The sequence below is a fragment of the Rhinopithecus roxellana genome, chromosome 9 (genome assembly GCF_007565055.1).
Source record: "Rhinopithecus roxellana isolate Shanxi Qingling chromosome 9, ASM756505v1, whole genome shotgun sequence".
In the NCBI taxonomy this organism is placed as follows: Eukaryota; Metazoa; Chordata; class Mammalia; order Primates; family Cercopithecidae; genus Rhinopithecus; species Rhinopithecus roxellana.
Genome location: NC_044557.1, coordinates 103,032,631 through 103,040,249, shown reverse-complemented (window position 1 = coordinate 103,040,249; position 7,619 = coordinate 103,032,631). Strand labels below are relative to the sequence as shown.

The window sequence follows — 7,619 nt, the reverse complement described above, 5'->3', positions numbered from 1 at the left end:
TACATTAGAGGTTCCTTGATGGCAGGTGCGATGAGAGATGTGCCACGGTGCACCCTTACCCCTTTTCTCTTACTCTCTGGAAAGCCCTGTCTCTTGGGAAGGAAAGAAAGAACTGTGTCACGAGGGGCCCCATGTGGCTCTGTGGGAACCTTGGAAGTAACTGCTGATTTTCCGTAGGAGAACAGTGGACAGCAATGTTCTGACTGAGTGGTATTTTGGTGGTTGACAGCAGTACAGGCCATGACCAGTGGCTGGCTCAGCAGTGAAGCAGAAGCATGAGGAAGCCTGCAGGCTGTGGTTTGGATTGTCTGTGAGTCCCCTTTTCATCAGGACTTTGCAAGAGAAAATGACTTACACAGGACTCTCAGACTGGTAGGGGCTTGTGTACCTTCAGCATATAGCAATTAACACCTTGATGATTTTCAAAAATTCTTCATGGAGGATGCTTATTTAAAAGAGCTGGAGGGCTGGATGTGGTGGCTCATGCCTATAATCCTAGCACTTTGGGAGGCTGAGGCAGGCAGATCACTTGAGGCCAGGAGTTGAAGACCTCTACTGTTGCTGTATCACTGCCCTGGTGATTCAGCAGTGAATCCTGCGCTCATGGATATTACATTCTTGTGGAGAGGACAGACAGTGAACTTCTTCATTGAGTGGAAGATTGGTTGCTATTTACTGAGTTGGGGAAGATTGTGGGTGGAGTAATTTTGGGGAGGAAGATCAGGAGTTTTACTGGGGGTATGTTAAATTTGAGGTGCCAGTTGGGTGTCTAAGAGGAGCCGTCAAATAGGAGTTGGTAGCCAGGTGTGGTAGGCGGAGGTTGTAGTGAGCCTGAGATCACGCCACTGCACTCCAGCCTGGGCGACAGAGTGAGACTCTCTCTCTCTCTCTCTCTCTATATATATATATGTGTACACACACACACACATACATATAATTAATTTATTAAATATATGTACCCCTTTATCCAACTCATCATTAATTTATTAAATATATATTTATTAATTATATATATATATGTATGAGTTGGATAAAGGGGTCCCAGAGTCAGTGGAGAGGTGTAGGATGGGAATATCAAATTGGGAGACATCCGTTAATAGATGATATTTAAAGGTACAGGACTCTATAATATCATTGAAAGGATGTGTGTGGATAGAGGAAAGGTCCAGGGACCTAGCCTTTTATTTAGGGCTTAGGAGATGGGGAGGCAGATGGAATGGTCATGGAGGAAGGAGAAAACAAGGATGCCCAAAGGAGAAAGTGGTATTAGAAGGGGAGAGGGGTCAGCTCTGTCAGATGTTGCTGATCAGTTGAGTAAGTTGAGGACAGATGACCATTGGTTTTGGCAGTGTGGAGGTCTTTGGGCAATTTCAGTGGAGTGATGGGGATGACAGCCTAATTTCAGTGGGTTCAGGAGGGAATGGGAGGAAGGAAGTAGAGTGGTTTGGGAAGGGGGCAGAGAAAGGGGGTGGTACTGCAGGGGGATGTGGGTCAGCAGGGGAGACTGCTGTTTGCCTGGCCCTCAGCCAGTTCTTCCATTATGAAGAATGAACTATCCATTTCTGCCCCTCCAAGGAGACCTCCCATGACATCCAAACCTCTGTCCTCCAGGGCCACTGTCTCAAGCAGGGCAAATACTCCTCAGTTCTCACTCCGTAGGACACTCCCTTTGACTCAATCCATCCCTTGGTTCATGCAGCCCTTCTTCAGCATTGACAGAGATGAAAGAAAGCTGGATAACTTTCAGGGATATTTCATCCAGGTCATGGGGAAGCCTCAGGCACCACCCCAATAACTTTGCTTTTTTCCTTGACCTCTTCCCACTTTGCAATGTTTTCTCCACAAAGCAGCCAAAGTGATCTTTTTTTCTTTTTTTCTTTCTGCTTCATTTCTCCTTCATACAGAGTGATCTGTTAAAAACCAGACCATCTCATTCTCCTGTTTTCAAACAACAACAAATCACCACTACTTTGCAATGGCCTCAGCATGTCCTGAAGCTAAATCCACTCTTCTGCCCTGGCTCTCGGGCCCTGTGTGGTCTGAATTGCAGCTGTCTCTGTGATTTCAGCTCTGCCACTGCTGGCCCATTCCCTGTCCTGCTTCCCCCATTAGGTTTCTCTTGGTGAGCAGGACAAGCTCATTCCTTCCTCAGGGACCTCACATTCTGTTTACTCTGATCTGACCCTTTTTTTTCCCCTTATCTTCTGTTGGCTGACACTCCCTGACATTGAGATCTGAGCTCGAGTCTGGTAATTATTCCCTGTTGACGCATCTAAAGCTGACTGCCCCAGTCAACATGACAGTACCTTTTCTTCTTCATAGCAATTATCACTAACTGAAATGATCTTGTACACTTTTTTTGTTTAAAAGTCTGTTTTCCTTTTTTTTTTTTAAATTAAAATGGAGTCTTGCTCTGTCACCCAGGCTGGAATGCAGTGGCGTGATCTCGACTAACTGCAGCCTCCGCCTCCTGGGTTCAAGAGATTCTCCTGCCTCAGCCTCTCAAGTAGTTGGGATTATAGGCATGTGCCACCACACCTGGCTAATTTTTGTATTTTTATTAGAGATGGAGTTTCATCATGTTGACCAGTCTGGTCTCGAACTCTTGACTTCAAGTAGTCTGCCCACCTCAGCCTCCCAAAGTGCTGGGATTACAGGCATAAGCCACCACACCTGGTCTAAAAGTCTGTTTTCTATCTCCCTCCATTGGACTGAGTCCTCCCTGCCTTATTCTCCACTGTAATATAGTGTCTAGTACAGTATCTGACACCTTATAGTAAGCACTCAACAAATATTCCTCAAGTATTCAATAAAGGAACAACTCTTGTCACCAAAGGGGTCTGGAACATCAAGTCCACCACTCCCCTGTGTCTCAGGATAATGCTGGAAAACTGCTGCTAAAGTCTTGTTCTTTGAATTCTTCCCTTTGACTAGATTCTGTTGCTTTTTTAGATTATCTTGTCCTTTTTCAAACAGGTTTCGTCTGCAGTCCCTTCAGCCTTAACTCCAAGCCCTAGTCTTCCACCTTGTGGTCTGAAAAGCACATTATGAATGACTTCTGCAGAGAGCAAAGAACACCATGGATTTATTTAATTAGTTCTCTCACATGCTTGGCAGGCACCTCATTCCAGCCCCTTGTCACAAATGCAGATGTGGAAAGCACCATGTCTTGTGTTTGATATTGAGAGCAGGAGCTCACAGTACACTTTTCCCCTTTCCTCCAAGCTGACCATGCAGCCTAGCACCAGAAAATGAACTATGTCTTTTACCCTGGCAGTCCAGAGAGAATGTGGCTTTGGCCCTGAGCTTTACAGGAGGTATCTGTTCAGGCCAGGCTTTTAATAACGTCCATTTATTGGTCAGGCGCAGTGACTCACGCCTATAATCCCAGCACTTTGGGAGGCCAAGGCGGGTGGATCACTCGAACAGGAATTCGAGACCAGCCTGGCCAACATGGTGAAACCCTGTCTCTACTAAAAATACAAAAATTAGCTGGGTGTGATGGCAGATGCCTGTAATCCCAGCTACTTGGGAGGCTGAGGCAGGAGGATCTCTTGAACCTGGGAGGTGGAGGTTGCAGTGAGCTGAGACCGAGCCATTGCACTCCAGCCTAGGTGACAGAGCAAGACTCAGTCTCCACACACACACACAAATAAATAAAATTTAAAAAGGCTGCTTGCAGTGGCTCATGCTTGTAATCCCAACACTGGGAGGCCAAGGCAGGCAGATCACCTGAGATTAGGAGTTCGAGACCAGCCCGACTGACGTGGAGAAACCCCGTCTCTACTAAAAATACAAAAAATTAGCCAGGCATGGTGCAAATGCCTGCTACTTAGGAGGCTGAGGCAGGAGAATTGCTTGAACCCTGGAGGCAGAGGTTGTGGTGAGCCGAGATCACGCCATTACACTCCAGCCTGGGCAACCAGAGTGAAACTCCATCTCAAAAAAAAAAAAAGCATCCATTAATTATTTAGGGAACAGTTGTAGCAGAATTTAACTTAGAGTCAATAGGCAATCTCTCCTGAGGTTTCCATGGGGACTTGGAGTTTTAGAGCAATTTCTGGGAAGAACATTGGAAGGAAATTGTGGGGCAAGATGTTAATACAGTCACTCTGTTATGGCACACGCTGTTTCTGCAGCGATAGGTGACAGTTCAGTCAGTTCCCACTCAAGGCCCACAGGATGCAGGGCTATGTTTGACCTCCTTGGGGCCAGATGCTGAGAAGATCTTGTCCCTGCACCTGGAATACAGGAAAAATAAGTTTAAGTCCTTGGCCCCCGTTACAGTTTTACATTTGTGAGTGACATACTGTGTGACCTTGGGTAAGTCACTTAACCTCTCTGGGCCTTCGTTGCCTCACCTAAGAATTATTTTGAGGCTTAAAGAGATTGTGTGTGTGTTGGCGGGGAAGATAATATTTCATACATCGAAAGGTGAAGTGTTTTGTTGTTTTGTTTTGTTTTTGAACGGAGATTTGCTCTTGTCGCCAGGCTGGAGTGCATTGGCGCGATCTCAGCTCACTGCAACCTCTGCCTGTTGGGTTCAAGTTATTTTCCCGCCTCAGCCTCCGGAGTAGCTGGGACTACAGGCACCTGCCATCACGCCTGGCTAATTTTGTATTTTTAGTAGAGACAGGGTTTCACCATGTTGGCCAGGCTGGTCACAAACCCTTGACCTCAGGTGATCCAACTGCTTTGGCCTCCCAAAGTGCTGGAATTACAGGTATGAGTCATCGTGCCTGGCCCCAGATTAGCACATCTAAGCTCTTCATGTGTATGAACTCACTTAATCCTCAGTCCTCAATCCTCAAAACAACAATATAAGGTAGATACCATCATTCTCCTCATGTTACACTGTGTAGGCTCAGTGAAGTAAAGTGACTTATGGAAAGCCACATAGCTAGTGAGTGGTGGAGACAGGATTTGGATCTAGGCATTCCTGCTCCAGGGCCTGGCTGCCATCCATTTTACCCAGTTCCCAGTTCACCCAGTTCATGCTCACATTCTGTAATCAGATAATGGGTCACTAGCAAGGGGCTGTCTGTTGTAGGGCAGGAGTGGGTCACTGAGCTTCCCCATGGTCGTGATGAAGTGTCCTTCACAACCGTCCACCTGAAGCAACTTACCCTGTAGTTACCTCAAAGAACCTTTATCAGTAAATGTCAAACTTGTTAAAAAGGCAAATGCCCAGAACCTCCCTGGGTGGTTCTGGTTTAGTAAGCATACCAGTCAGGTCTCAGCGGCAGAGAACAGAAATCACTTGCTACGTGAATCCAAAAGGCATTTGATTCAAAGTGATGGAGACGGGAAACAAACATCTAGAGAAACAGTCATAGGTGTAGCAGTCGGAGATGCACTCATGTCTACCTCTGGTGCCCAGACCTGTGAACTCTGGCAGTACTGTCACTGGTTCAGAGCATCTACTGCATCCTAAGAGACAGAACCCCAGCATCACCAGGTGGTGTCTGCCAGCAGATGCTGTAGCTCAGTCTCCAATGGGCTATTCATTCTACCATCCAGAAGATCACCTACCCCTGGGGACCACGGTAAGGTCAGAGCATCTGGGGGGCACCAGCATATGGACCCATTTCTTTTGCTGTGGATGGATTTGTGATCAGAAGCAATGTGGGTGTCTGGCATTGTGGCAGTGGACGAGGCATTCAATGAGCTGGTAAGTTGCTGGCAGAAGCATGGTAATTAGGAAAAGGAAATTCATCTGTGGAAGAAGTGCTTACTCAAGGGAGGGGGAAGTCACCTGTCTTTTGTTTTCAATTAGCAATTATCGCACCTCGGACAAACCTCATTGGCTATGATACTACCACTGCGCAAAGCTCTGTCTTCCCTTTTGGAAGGGATCTCTCATAATTAAGATGCCATAGCTCAGCCTTGGTCTCCACTTATGGCTTCAGCGAGAAGGCAGCCGAGTCAGCTCTGGTGAGTGACAGACAGTGGCTGAGTCCATGCACACCTCTGTTCCTGCCGCTGTGGCTGCTTGGTTCATGGGCCCACAGTATTAATACAGGGACACTGTCAGTAACTTGCACAGAGGAGTCAGTCCACACCGTGGTTCTTTAGTGCTGTTTCCAGTGAGGATTTGTAGTGAGCAACCGTTTGTGTTACCAATATTCTCAAACCCCATGTCCAGAAATCAACTTTTTTTTTTTTTTTTTTTTTGAGATGGAGTCTCGCACTGTCGCCTGGGCTGGAGTGCAGTGGCGCGATCTTGGCTCACTACAACCGTTGCCTCCCGGGTTCAAGCGATTCTCTGCTTCAGCCTCCTGAGTAGCTGAGACTACAGGCGTGTGCCACCACGCCTGGCTAATTTTTGTAATTTTAGTAGAAACGGGGTTTCACCATATTTCCCAGGCTGGTCTCAAACCCCTGAGCTCAGGCAATCCACCCTCCTCGGCCTCCCAAAGTGCTGAGATTACAGGTGTGAGCCAGTGCCGAAATCAGCATTTTAATAGCCAGACTCACTCCCACTTCCCCACCCAGAAGTCTACTGCAGGTGTTCTGGGACCATGTGTCATGAAATACGGATTTAGGTATATTGCTAATTTTAAGTGTAATTAGGCTGTTTTTAGTAAGCGGGTAAACTTTAGTACCTTTCCAAAGTGGTGGCTGCTGTGGCTAATTACAAAAGTGGCAAGAGAGGCGAGAAACTGTATCTCAGCCCATTCATGTTTGGTTCTAAAATGTGCTGATACTCTGTTAGGCATCTGGTCAGGTGGGGAAATATTGACTTTCTCCAGTCTCTGAATTTTAAGAACATCTTTTCCGGTCTGATCCTTATGGCAGGGCTCAAGTTAGTGGCCCTCCCCAAGGAGGGTGATATTTAGTTGCTTGCATCTCCAATGCCAAACCTCAGTGGCCATGACGTTGCATTGCAGAGGTTCCTATAATCTGACAGTTGTATTTCTGGATAAATCCTTTGTTAATAATCATCCCACTTGTTCCTTATGCTTTTGAATATTGAGAGAACTTATATATTGTGGGGATTTTTGTTGTTGCTGTTGTTTTGAGATAGTCTTGCTCTGTCGCTCAGGCTGGTATGCAGTGGCACGATCTTGGCTTACTGCAGCCTCTGCCTCTGCAAGGATTTTTGTTTCAAAACTTGGAACCCAAGATGCACATCTTAAATATCTAAGGCAGCAGGCATTTTAAAGTAAACAAAGTCACAAAAAGTGTGGCTGAACTTGATTCCATAATTACCTCATTGCAGGAAGTAATCATTCCTGTCAGTTCTGAGCAATATTAATCCTTGTAGGAATTACACCAGAATGAAGTATATGGGCCCTTCCCCAAGTACTGAAGGCACCCTCAGGAGTTGTTTTACATGATTGCCTCAGGGGAAACAAGAGATGGTTAATGCTTTATGTGTTTTTAACAAGAAATGTCACTTAAATAAGATTCTTTTGCTTTCCTGTCTTCTGTCACTTAAATGATTTTGCCACCTGTTAAATTTCTAGGCATCTTGCAAACTTTCAAAAACAAATGAATCAATTGTTTTCAACTTCTGTGGAGGGCAATCCAGATATTTATCTATAGAAATGACCTGTGACCATCCCTTTTGACTTAGAAAATCCTCATCTAGGAATTTATCTTACAGATATATACTG

At 45.9% G+C, this 7,619-nt stretch overlaps 1 pseudogene; it reads right to left on the bottom strand.

Annotated features, from left to right (window-relative positions):
• Positions 1–5,706: 5,706 nt before the first annotated feature.
• On the bottom strand, positions 5,707–5,833 carry LOC115899861 (annotated as a pseudogene).
• Positions 5,834–7,619: the final 1,786 nt, after the last annotated feature.